The following is a 13560-nucleotide window of genomic DNA, read 5'->3' as shown; positions in this document are numbered from 1 at the left end:
CTGAAATGATCTTCATCTTGGCCTTCCATGGTCTTAAGTAGTGGATATACGTCCACGGTAGAGACAGTTTCTTACAGGATTGCCGGTAAGTAGCTGCTGTACCCACAGGACCTCATATGCTACAACAGGGTAAACAGGAAAAGCAGTCATACAAAAGCAGACAGCTATAAGGAGAACATGAAAGTCCAGGTCTGTATGTGACTCTCCTGATAGTCACTCATAGCTGTAGAAAGTATGAGGAGGAAAAACATCATGCCTGAAATAAAAGCTCTGCCAGAAAACAAGGCAAAGATTTGAACTCTTGCCGAGTACTTGGCGTTCATAGTGGGTTCAAGGCTATTTTAGCATTCTGCAGGCGTTCCTTGATGTTTGTGAAGCTGTGACAAACACACAAGCACCCATTGCTCAGCAGACAGAAACCGAAACAGTCGTGCTGGTAGTTTCAGTTTTCAATATTGTGGCAAGCAGATTTATCACACAAGGAACGTGGCACAGGAGCAAGCATTGCTGGCACAAAAAGAAAATGGATCGGGATAAGCGTGGCCAACCAGATGGCCTCTGTGTGGCTAACCACACGCTTATGCAAATACTGGACTAAAACCACAGAAGAGAAATAAAATGCAGATGTTTCTATTAGATTGGTTTCTTCTGTGAGGGCAAACCATGTAAGAAAATGCTGAAAGGGTAGTGACAAGTAGCATACACAGGTCTTATACAGCATGACCATTTAACCCTGCTGTTCAGCGATCACTTTAACTTCAAGAAAGCAGTGCAAATTTAAGTTATATGGCTTTACATTGATGGCAATAGTATAATTTGCTGCTTTCCTCCATTTTATGCTGGCTTTAACACTTTAAATTTTAAAGATATTATGACACTGTAAATGTGAAATAACTGGATGGTGAATGAGGCCCCTGTAGTTTAAATTTAAAACAGCTGCAGATACTTTTCCGATAGCATTGTTAAAATGCTTATATGTAATTAGATGCAGGTTTCTGGGAGAGCAAGGAGGGACAATAGGAAGAACCTCTGTCAAAATAAATGCTTTCAATTTTCCAGGCAGTCAGTTACAAAACGCACTTATAAGAGATTTAAATAGCTATTGATATAGATACCATCAGGAGCTACGGTAGCAGGAATATTCAAACGTTAGTAAAGAGAAGGAAACCATAAGCAAAAAATGCATCATCAATCTGAAATCTACCCAAAGCAGAATAGATGCTGTTAAACAAAGCAATGTAGTGCATGAGTCAGCTCTGTGTTTTGGAGAGAGCGAGCAGGTGTCACTCTCTCTGTAGTAGCAGGGCAGTACAACAGGCACTGGCTGTTGTCCTGCAGTGTAACAGATTTGAGCTTGGAAACACATCTCCATGCCTCCTTCTCTCTCCCTGCTTTCACTGCACCCAAATACGAGCAGACAGCCCTGTAAGCGAGAGAAAATAGTGTGTGGTGTCAGACTCCTATGTTAAATATTAACTGATCCTTTAGTTGAGAAACTGCAGAGCCTTTGCAGAGATGCAGGTGATCTACCTGATCATCAGAGGAATGCTTTATGACATTGCTCAGAAGAAATTGAAGATAAAGTCAGCTGAAACTGGGCAAGTCGTGGCTCTGAACATCTGAGCTTGCAGATTCTCAGCGCAGTCAACATTCTCCATAGGTTACACAGTTTGCAGGGAGTACAGGGAGAGAGCAGGATTCCCTTTTGTAATAGCTCTTCCCAGCGTCTACCCCAGTATCAGGAGGGCCATTACTAGACTAACGTTCAACCAAGAAACAAATTAAACTTCCTGTGCTTTTCAGTGTCACTACTGGAGACAACTGTGTGCCAAGGAGGATGAAGTTTTATTGCAGCATTGGGGACTGGAGTCAGGAAATAGTTGTGCGTAGGGAAGATAAGAGTAAGGGAACATCGTACAAATCAAAGTGGGAGAGGTCTGGCCTGGCAGTTAAAACAATGGATAAAGTGTCTTTAGTTACCAAAGTACACCTCTTCTGGGACATCAAGAAAGTCATGCTTTCTGCAGACTCATGGACAAATGTCTGGTGTTTGACACTGAGGTGGGTGCTTGTCGTAGTCCTTGGTTAAGAGTCTCAGCTCTTGGATTGTTTGGGTAATAACCAAATATCTAACAATTCCAGCAACAGGTAAGGTTTGAAACTTGTGACTATCAGGATACTCATGGAGTTAACCGCACACTTCAGCAAGTGATTCCAGGAGGATGTTAGTCCATCTATAAAAAGATAACTTTGCAATAATGACATCGAATGGTTGAGATTTACATCTAATAGTTTTAATGAAAAGTGAAAATAACCTGCATAATGGATTTTTTAAATCTTTGATTCTAGAATGCCTTTAAAAATATAGGAAGTTGCATTGTAAGGTTACAGAGCCAATTTGTCAGAAGTCACAGCTCTCTGGCTGCCTGTTGAACCTTACAGGCTTTAACACATGCATGAAACACTGCCCCTTTTAGACTTTGGTCACTTTTCCCTAGTTCCCAAAGAAGTTTCCTTTTCTTACTGCTTTTGTGAAAACTTTCTTTTGACATCTTCCACACCCTTCAGTAAAAAGAAAAGCTCAGAAAGAAATCCTAGATATGCTGAACATGACCGTCCTTTTTGCTATTGACCTTAGGAGTGCAAGGATACTGCCCAGAATTTTTTCAGTAGTTTTAAACCCATCATATTACTATCTAGTCTGTAAAAGCAAACCACAAACCTCTTCTAACAAAAAATACAGTGTCAAATGATGTTATGCTATAAATCAGTATTATTCTGCAATGATCTGACCTGTTGCATTATCCATTTTCTTTCTGTCCTCTACAGCAAGGTAGTGTAGGGCAATTAAAAAAAGACGAAGGGCAGAGGACATTCTCATGTAATCTTTAAAAGAATGGTATTACTAAATGAAGAATGTATAGCCTGTGTTGGATGTACATGACATGGTATTTTACTTTCTAATGCAATAAATTCCATCTTCAGCATTCATTTAGCTCTGCAGCATCACAGTGAAGAGTGATGTAGGACTACCTAGATAGAAAGGCAGCCATAATGCATTCAAAAAAGAAGATTCTTACGTATTTTGTTTCAGGAGCTTTCAAACAACCAATGTGAGGGACTAAAACATCCCACTTCAACAGTACCCATTTGCTTGCACAGACTGGATCTAGCATATACCTAGTCGCCCAGAGGTAATATTTACCTTTATAGAACAGCATTATTTTCGTCTGTTTATCTCTCCGATAGACTGATTCGTTGTGTGGATGTGATTGTAAGCATTTACAATGCGTATTCTCTTTTACACGGGCAATAAATACAGACAATTCTGAGGAATGAGATCATCCCTCGTGTACTCAAAACTTTGCAACACTGGGCCCTTATGAAATATTCTAACCATGTGCATTTATGAAATAGTTTTCTTAAAGAGTGTACTCAGCTAATACTTTGCATGACCTTTAAACAAAATAATGTCCTTGTGCTGGGTTCATTACAAAATGAAAACATGCAGCATTGTAGGAGTCTCTGAAAAACTTTGAGAGGTTCTAATATAGATCAAGTGAATGTAACATGACAGATGCCCATTCTTCTGTGTTAAGGAGGTGAGAATTCATGTCTTATTTTTGAGATGTTTGACATGCCAAAAAATCTCTGTCAGTCTGGGTAATCAACAGTGTAACATGATTTAGCTCATTCTCTTCTGCTCCCTTTTTATTTATGTATCTTCACACTATAATAATTATGTGCTGTTCTATTTCTGTTTTTCAGAAACATAACTTGTTACATGATTAGTCTGTATGCATGTCCTCTATTACTTTGTTTATATCTTCATAGACTAGATTCATTCCAGATATATTCAGATAAAGGCAGTGGAATGAAATCAGATGAAATAAGCATTGACTGGCAAGTGGAGTGTTAGAAAGGTGTGCAAGGAGCCAGGTATGTGTCTTCCATTAGTCCAAAATAATGCCTGCTGTCGGACTGGATGACTTGGCAGAAACAAGATTATTACAGCTCTTACTTATCAAGCACTTAGGACAAGTGGCTGTACTTTATGTACCCGTTCCCAGGTGTAGCAGGTTATCTGCTCTAAATCTGAATTTAGCTGAGTGTGTCAGTTTAACATATGAGACCTTAGAGGTAAAGATGGGCTTAATGTTTCTGTACAGATGGCATCACTCAAGGGTGGAGGCTTAGCAGAGTTCTTGGCATTGAAGCTGAAAATGCCAAGCATTATCTGTGTCTATGAACTCAGAAACTGTAACTTTTATAATAGTGTCGGCAATATGTAAGAAGCTTTCTGATCCTCTGCAGACATCCAGCTAAAATCCTGACCAAATTTCTGGTATCACATGGGACCTTTTTTTCTTCTGTATTATGAATGCATAGGTTTTCAGCAGGACCTCTAAAGGTTCTCATGGACGCTAAAGGTCCCCAGTGGGTCTGCAGAGGCTTTTTACCATAGGCAAGGAAGTGGGATTTTTTTTTTAATCATCAGCAAGGGATTGTTGGGGGTTTTTTTTTTGGGTTTTTTTTTTTGTTGTTTTTTTTTTTTTTTTTACTATGAGCAAAGAAGTGGTTTCGTGTTTTTTTTATTTGTTGGTGTTGTTTTGCTTTTTTTTACCATGAGCTAGGAAATGTTTTTTTACCACGAGGTAGGAAGTGAATCTTTTTTGACAGGAAGCAGTCAGAAACTTCTGCAAGTAGAATTTCCTCATCTTCTGCAGTGTTTTTCCACCTAAGTTCCGAAAAGGTCACAAAACTCGTGAAGTGCCTGTTTTGTGCATTATGCCTTCAGGACATGCTCTCCAAAACGTCATTGATACTTCCCCATCATCTACCTTGAATGGCTTCTGTGTTGTAGAGATCACTAAGACTATAGCCACAGTATGCCAGTGCAACATCTCTGAGTCAGAGCCTAATGGCATTACAAGGTCTGCAACAGCTGCTGCAGAGATATATCTGTGACTCATCTGAAATCCTACTATGAACAAAGCACTAATCCAGCATCATAGCCTATTCTGCTGGCCAAAGAAAAATGCTAAATATAAATAAATCTGTAACAAGATGCAAATATAGTGGAAGGTTGGTAAGATTTCAGAGAAGTCAAAAAGCTCTATTATCCCAGAAAAGGAAAATTGAAGGGGAAATGAAAAAAGCATTTTCTCTGAGTGTTCCATTTCCATTTCTCTTTTAGTTCTCTAGAGATACCAACATCTATTTAGACTCCATGAGACTAATCTAATGTTTATCTGGGAGAAAAGGATCATAAAATGTAGATTACCAAGTGAAAGCACTATTACATCAGATGTTTGGAAATTAAAGCAGATAATTAGTCAGATTTTGAAATACAGAACAGTATTGACCATGGGTGAAGTTTAACTAGTTCATCTAATGTCAGCTGCAAAAGCTCTACCAGCTTCAGCAATGCCAGTTTTCATTTTGTGTCTCTTAGCAAGCTGATTTGATGCATGCTAGGATATAAAGATTAGCTTCCTCCAAGCAAAAAAAAAAAAAAAAAAAAAAAAAAAAAAAAAGAAAAAGAAAAAGCTTTATACATTCTTTTAATTCTCAAACATTAGCCTGCTGAAAAGGAGGCTATTCCTGCTCAGAGAAGTACTTGCTGTAAACTTAGGCCCAGAGAGATCACTTTAACTGCCATTTCTCCCTGCAATGCTCTGGAATAAACTGAATTCAGTGTTACTGAATGTAAAGATCAGAATTAGTAGAAATGAATGTGGTTTATGCAATGCCTCAATTTTAATAGTCTTAGCTGTGGCTTTAAAACCCACTGAGATGGTAATCTATTTATATTTCAGCAATACCAGGAACAGCTGCAGCGTGCTTAGAACCCAGAGAACCGAGTGGTCTTGAACCAAATGGAACTTTACGCAGAGCTGATTTAAGGGGACACTGTAGTTTACTAAAGATAAATGCGAGAAAACCAGGAAAGAAGATGATTTTTTGCTAAACTGGATGCTTTTCTGGGAAAGGGGAGGTGCTGTACCCTCCATTATGGAAGAGCAGCATGCATCCCACTGACAGCATCCCCCTTTATTTACTTGCTCTCTTCACTAGCTAGAAAGCAGACATGAATTTAGCTCCAGATAATGCCTCTCATTTCCTGCAGTGATTTCCACAATTGTCTCTTTACCAGCTCTTTACGTAGCCGATAATAGTTTTTGGTAACATTATAAAATTCTTAGTTTAGAACAAATGAACAGCATTGCTCAATTTTCATTCTTTCTTCTCTAGTGAAGGGGCAAATGTAGAAAACTAACCAAACCGAGTTTATAAAATAGCCATCTATACATTTGTGTGTTCTTTTACAGTCATACTGAGCATTTCCTGTATATTCATGGAGAACCATTTTAGCTGAGGAGATGACTTGACTCTAATGATTGGCAATGTCGAATCATCGCTCAACATGCAGTGATCGCACACAAACTGCAACGGGCTCTTCAATCAAAGCAGTGACTCAGCGTTCAGCACGTGACCTTTGCCTTACTTTCCCGTCCCAAAGAAAATGTAGCGATGAAAAGAAATGGATTCCTTTCCGCCATGGGGAGGGAGCAGAGAGGAACAGAAACGTGCTCAGGCTCCTGCGGGCTCTGCCTCCCCCGCTCTCGGGTCTCTCTGTGAGCGGGGCCAGCCGCCTCGCTCCCAGCACTTTCGCTCTTACTGCCTTCCTCTTCCTAAGGGGACCTGCCTGTTGCCACCTGGAGAGAAAACCGTAGCCTCTGCTACAATTGCCGTGCTAGGGGGTCAGATATATGCGGGCAGTACGATCCCCCATGGAAAGCAAAGATAGATGCAGGCCCAGTGTAAAGGGGAGGCCGAGGAGTCGTGCAAACGCACGGCGTGGTGCGGGTGTGCTGGTCCGTGCAAAGCGCCGCTGCTTCGAGGAAGGTTGGCTTGCACAAGGCCGAGACAGAGGCTGCGAAAGCTGGTTCCCTTTCTTAATGCCTGAAGGGCTAAGATAAAACCAAGGAGACACATACACTAATTTTCTCGTTGGTTGCACAAGAACGTTATCTTTACTTGGCTTTCTGATTAAATCATCCTGGGGACGGGGGATGCTGTCACTGAAAAAGCACCAGTTATAAACTGCATTTGACAGGTAATAAAATTCCGATTATCGGTTGAAGTCCCTGCCTTTGCGCGCATAGCTGAGAGTAAAAGAAGCGGTCGTGAGCTTATCCTTACAATCTCTGACCCAAACAACAACTTTAGCATGCTTTTTTCTGTACAGTGAGAGTTTGATTTTAGTCCTGTGCATGAAAATCCTCTGCTTCTATGGAAGACGAATGGCCAATTGTGATACTGCACCATTTTTGAAAAGAATATAAACTGCAAGAGAAGAAGAAGAAAAAAAAAATCTTACCTGGCAACAATCCTCTTATTACGTATGTTCCATACGTAAGGATGGCGCAGGGGGAAAAAACCAATTGTGAGTGGTCATTTATGAAACTGAAGTTGGACATTCATTCACAGAGTAAAGGGGAGTAGTGGGACCCCCATGAGATGCTGGTAATCACTTTTACAAGAATTAGTACAGGAAACCCATTCACTCCCCATTCCACAGCACTTACGAATTATTCAGTTAATCCTGTCCGGGGAGATAAATGTTGCATGCTATAGGAGCACATGCTATGGTATTTATTAATTTAGTTTGATGTTTGACAGGCTTCAAATTTGCTTTTCCAGAATGCCAAATATTATTGTTTTAGTTCCTGTGTTTTGCTTCTTATCACTGAGTTTACAAGAACCACCCCCATCTGTGTTTCTACTTGACAAGTCTTCTGAAATGAACCCATTAAAAAAAAAATTGATGTTTTAAAAGTCTATTGTAGACATTCTGTCTCAGATATTAACAGTATCTGTCAGCCACCAAGTAAACACAGCTTATCTGGACTCTTCATGCCTGGAACACTTTCATTAGGTTTTAAACTTTATTTTTAAACTAGGTCTTATGTTGACAGTGATGTAAAGTTCAAACTGATATGTGTTTATGAACTGATAAAAATCAATACATTTGATGAACAGTCTGGCAAAGTACTGAACAAATCCTCATTACACATTTAGGTGAAAAAGATTTGGCTGATTTTAAAGTGCTTGCTGGAGTACCATGCAGTGGTGCCTTATGGCACAGGCTACTGCTACCTTGCGCTTTGTCGCAGGGCTGCAACTCTCAGTGCTCTGTCCTTCTGCAGACTTCAGATGCACTTGACATTCTTTTTAAATCGGTCCACGTATTTTATAGATGACCCAATTTGCTTCTTTTTTTACCATGCAATACTTAGTATATTGGTCCAAACCCACTGTTTATATGGTTAAAGTGAAGACGTCACTGCTCTGGTGAGTGCCTTTCTTACTAAAATTATGCCCTGATTAAGGTGGGAGCAAAAGGGATGCAGTGAAGAGCTTCTATTACACGGTGAAATGGGACGTGCCCTTTACCTGATGCAATTTTTACTTGTGCAGTCAGTCCCTTACTGTATCCCTGCAGCAGACAGTTAAGTGGCTGAAGAGCAACTTTACTGTGTTGGGAACTCCTCCGTTTCACTGCAGCATTGGACTCACCGCTGCCCGTGTGCAGTCACGGCGGGCCGAGCAAACGCATTTGTCAGCTGCGTGCTAGGATCAAGAGCTAGCACGCTGACAAAAATGCCAGTAGTTTTCCTAAGCACTTGCTTTCTAGGAAAAAAGCTGCCCTTCACCCTCCCCGCCCCGAAACATCTCTTATTCTCAGCGTGTGCTTAATCTGTCTCGTCCTCTTGTAAAAGATCTGAGGATTGTTCGACCTGACACAGACTCTGTCTTTGGGACAGCAAGGCGAGCTGGCTGAAAGAGTCCCTGTCAAAAGTATTTATCTGATGGCATCGCAATGTGAACGTACCCGGTTATTCTGAAAATATGAGGAAGAGCATGTATATCAGGACAGGGCTTGATAATTCTGCCACCAGGCTAACCATAGAAGAGTATTCAGTATCTAACTGACGATCCACCTGGAAATAAATTAAAATAAGTGAAAAAAGGATATGCGCAAGAATCAGTTTTGGTGATCAGAGATGACTATTGTAACAGAAGATTAACACAGTTTCTCCACAGTCCCTGTGCTTGGGGCACCTGCACGGGTGGTTTAGCTGCCATCCCCAATGCAGGTTTCGCATACAGCGGAGCAGTCCCTGCCCTGCCAGGCCTCCCTGGCCCTATTGCCAGACTCACATCTTCCTGAAAGCTTTTTCTGTCTCAGTATGAGAAAAAGGACAAAGTCTGAGCCCTCAAAATAGGGTATGAAATGGCTTTTGTGTGTATGCACATGTGCATGCATGTACGGGGACACACACTAGATATAAGCCTATATTTCTTTATGAAAACAAAGAAGGAAATAATTTCAGTTGATTTCGGGTGCCCAGATCCCAGGTATTTTGTTAATCATTAGAGACAAAAGACAAAAAGGAATGCAGCTTCAAATAAAGTACTGTTTATCAGAGATATATTTTGTAAGAATTAAAAAGTAACCATTCTCTGAGCTGTATATACAGCTGTGATGCTATAATTGTATGTTATTCTCTGGAAATTCTTATTTCTGTGGAGAAGAGGAAGGAAATGATGGATGCTTTAATACAGCGATAGTATTTCCCCTCGTGTTTCCAAGTAGGCCTTGAATTCTCCTCCTGGGTTTTACATCATTATAATTCCACTCGACCTGAATCTTCCTTGCATACATTGATTTTATGACACCATTAAGTTCATTTGCCAGTGGGGTTATTTTCTTCCTAATTACTTTTCTTGTCTGTGTTTGTTATTTTTACAAACTGAGACAGACACTAGAAAGAAAGAAGGAAAAGAAAAGTAACCATAAAAGTCCTAACATTTGCCTAGTGTTTTATTTTGTTTAGCCTAGGAACTCTCCACTGTGGAATGTGCTGGTGATCAGTGTTGGACCTGGCTGGAAAAAGTCTGAGTTACAGTTAGGTGTCACATAAACAAAACTGCTTTAAGAATGCAAGAGTGCAGGACTACATAGGATTTGGCTTCACTAACCTTCTAATTTAGGAAATTTGGGTCAAATTTTATTTTCCATAGCAGGACTGAAGTATCCTGAGGCTTTTTCCCACTTGATTATTTTTTCGCCACCAAAGCGCTAGCATTGTGCTGAATATATGCTTTTTACAGAAATGCATTGCTTCAGTTACCTTTCTTTGCCTTCCCCTCCCATCCCTGAGAGATATTGGATGCATCCCCTGTATTAAACATTTTCAACAAGATGTTAATCGTGCATTTTCTAACCTTGCCAAATTTTTATTCATCTGTGCTTTCTCTTTTTATCTGCTGGTTTTTGGTGGTTAAGTTTCATTAACTCACCTTATGGAATACTTCTCAAATTATTTCTGCTAGCAAGGATAATAATTCATCCAGATAAGCTTTCTTTTGTAAATTAGAAGATAGTAAAGACTTTTACTTCTCACTTAATAGTAAAGGATACATTGGTTTCTTCCTTTGTCACTCCAGGCCACCTGTTCCAACACAATGAGAACTCCTATCTTCCTTTTTTAAGAAAACATTTTTTTTTCACCCCTTCACACCTGAATGTCCTAGAACACAGGAGAAAAGCTGGTCAAATAAGTCAGCTGTTTTGCTTGGGCTGTTGATTCTGCTTCTTTTTTGGAGGACGCATTTAAAGTTTATATACTATTGTATCATTTTTTTTTCTCAGTTCCTGGAGCTATTTTATATGGCAACTTTTCTTTGCTCTGAAAAAATATTTTACTTTTCATCAGTTTCTTCTTTCTTGAAATATAGTTACACACTATACCAAATGAGAAAAAAAAATATTTGAGAGACGATAGTGAGTGAAAAATGAAAGCCTCACTCTAGAAATTCAGGATCCCTCTGAACTTCAAGTATAGTGATTTTGCCTTATCTCCTGGCTTTGCCTACATTGCTCTTTTATGACCTGAGAAGCTAAGGTAATAAGATAATATTAGTCTATCTCTCAAACATAATAGTAGTAGCCATAACACTGAAATTCAGTTGTACTTCAAGCCTTTTTTTTTTTTTTTTTTTTTTAAGCTAAGTGACCTTAGCAAAGCAATGTCCAGAAAGGACTGGGAATCTGATTGCATCCAGATTAACTGACCAAACTCTGCCCTCAGCAGTTCCAGTTCAAAGCATTTGCTGCTTCCTTTTGCCCCCCGCCCCCCTCCCCCAATTTCCCCCACTTCCTCTTATCATAGCATTTCAAAACCTTTGAGCATCTAACATAAACAATTATGGATAGAGATGGTAAAAACTATATCTGAGATTTTCTCCTCCCCTCCCTTTTTAAAAAGAAACTCTTGCACTCTTGTTCTTTAAAGTGTCTAGCAGATGATTATTTCACTGCCTTGAGCTTTGAAAAGTAATAAGATATAACTTAAATTCTATTGTACATTGTTCTATCAAGAGATATTACAGTTTATAGTTTGATTGAGCAATTGGCAGTGTAAAATAAGAAAAGAAAAAGTGTTTTCAGATTAATTTAAAAAATCTGATTAAACTGGTTGTGTAATTGCTTATATGTCATGAGAGGAGACTAATATTAGACCTACTCTTCTATTTTTGGTTGACTAGTTTCTAAAAATACAGTAAAGTCCCCTGACACTATGACAAAGAATTGCAGTTACATTTTAATGCTACCCTTGAAAATATGTGGGTTGTTTGTGGGGGTTTTTTTGTTAGTTTTTTTTTTTTTTTTTTTTTTAATTAGGAAAGGTGAAGCTACAAAGCACTGCTTTCAGAGATAAATGGTGAGCATGCGTGATAGCAGAAGGTGTTCTGTCGGTATTGCTGATGACCACCAGAACAGGAGGAAAGCAGAAGAAGACATTGCACATTGCACAGGTTCCTCCAGGATTAGAAAAGAAACATTTCTCTCAACTGCCAACGATGTCACAGCAGCAGATTCCTAGTGCTTGATTATAGAAGTGTTGAGCATTCTTCATTCTTTATGGCTTATTTCGTTTTCTGGGGGAGTGGTCGAATTTGTCTCTGGTGTCCAAACATCCCCCAGGCTCTGTATATCGCATGCAACACTGGACATGCCTCCACTGTGGAGATAATTTGAATGAGTTTGTTCTCTTGTGTTAAACCAGCACAGGTGGGACTGTCCACGTAGAAAATGACATTTGAGCCTTTGTATCCGTCTTGATGGAGTGGCTACTACTGATGATGTTACAAGCTCTGGGGACCAGCCCATGACTCCCGTCACTGCAGTCTGTTTCTCTGATGGGCCCTGCACAGGCAACAGGGGGAAAGCAAGTCTGTATTTTTTTTGGCGGTACTCTCATTCTCTCACTTCCTTTAAGTCTTTTCTCTTCAGTATCCCACATTCAGCAGGATGGTTAGGGTTTATTTTTTTCATTCAGAACAATTTTAGTAGTTCTGGTTCATTTAATTTGTTCCTTACATCTGAAAGATGGCAAATCTGCTTCAGTTGGTTCTTGAGGGGATAATAAATTTCTGTAACAATGATAACGAGAAAAAGTGGAAGAATTTTTGATTTTGTGCCCCTCACTTTTTTTGGAAGATCCTTTTCCCTTGCTGTTCGCCTTCTGTTTTTGCTACAAGCTCTAATGAGAGCAGAGACCATGATGGGCTAGGAGCTCTCAGGAGCTGAGAAACTGAGGATTATACAGGTCAGGTTCATAGTGAAACCACCCTATCTTCTGAACCAGCAATGTCTTATCACATTCAACTCAACAGTTAACTTTCAAGGCAGTAAAGTCATCTATGTGATTTTTCCACTTTAGTCGATAAGCACAGTTGCGAGAATCGTTCAGTCTTCTATATTGCTTTAACTTTCTACATTAGCTGCTTCATTCTAACCACCCAGTCATTCTTGGCATCACACTCACACTTCCTCCATCTCCCCTTCACTGAAGAGATTTATATTTAAATATTAAAAGAGTGTTAAGTGAGGAATAATTTGAAATGGCTAGGATATTAAATTTTAAACACTGATCTAAGCTATTCCCTCTATGTCAGATATTACCCACATTACTTGAAGCAATTCTGTGCCGTCTTGCATCATGCACCATGACAGATTACTGGGTTGAATGCATGGTCATTAAAGACAGGATGATGGGAGAGACAGTAATGCCCCTCAGTGTTTTTTTATCTGTCAGCACCCTGGGCAACATGACACAGGGCCTGTGCTCCACTCCGCAGAAAGACACAGACTAATACGGGTCTGTGATCAACCTTGTGTTACTGTCTATGGTATTCTAGCTACCTCTTTTCTTACTATCCACAATCAGTGTGCAACTTCAGGCCTAACATTGTTCATTTTCATGTACTTATTTTCCTTGTAGATACTATGAAATCCACACCTGTAGACACAATTGCTGGAGGAAAGATCAAATATGAAACAAAACTTCCCAGAGCAGGTAGTGCTGGAGGCTGACAAGAGGGACAGAATCTAGCAAGCCTTGTATCACTGCAAGGGCTGGAAAAACTGGTGTTACAGCAATGTCATAGCCATACTACACCGCATTTAGTTACTCAGATATCATT

This window comes from Accipiter gentilis, chromosome 3 (assembly GCF_929443795.1).
Source record: "Accipiter gentilis chromosome 3, bAccGen1.1, whole genome shotgun sequence".
Lineage (NCBI taxonomy): Eukaryota > Metazoa > Chordata > Aves > Accipitriformes > Accipitridae > Astur > Astur gentilis.
This window is presented reverse-complemented; position numbering follows the sequence as displayed.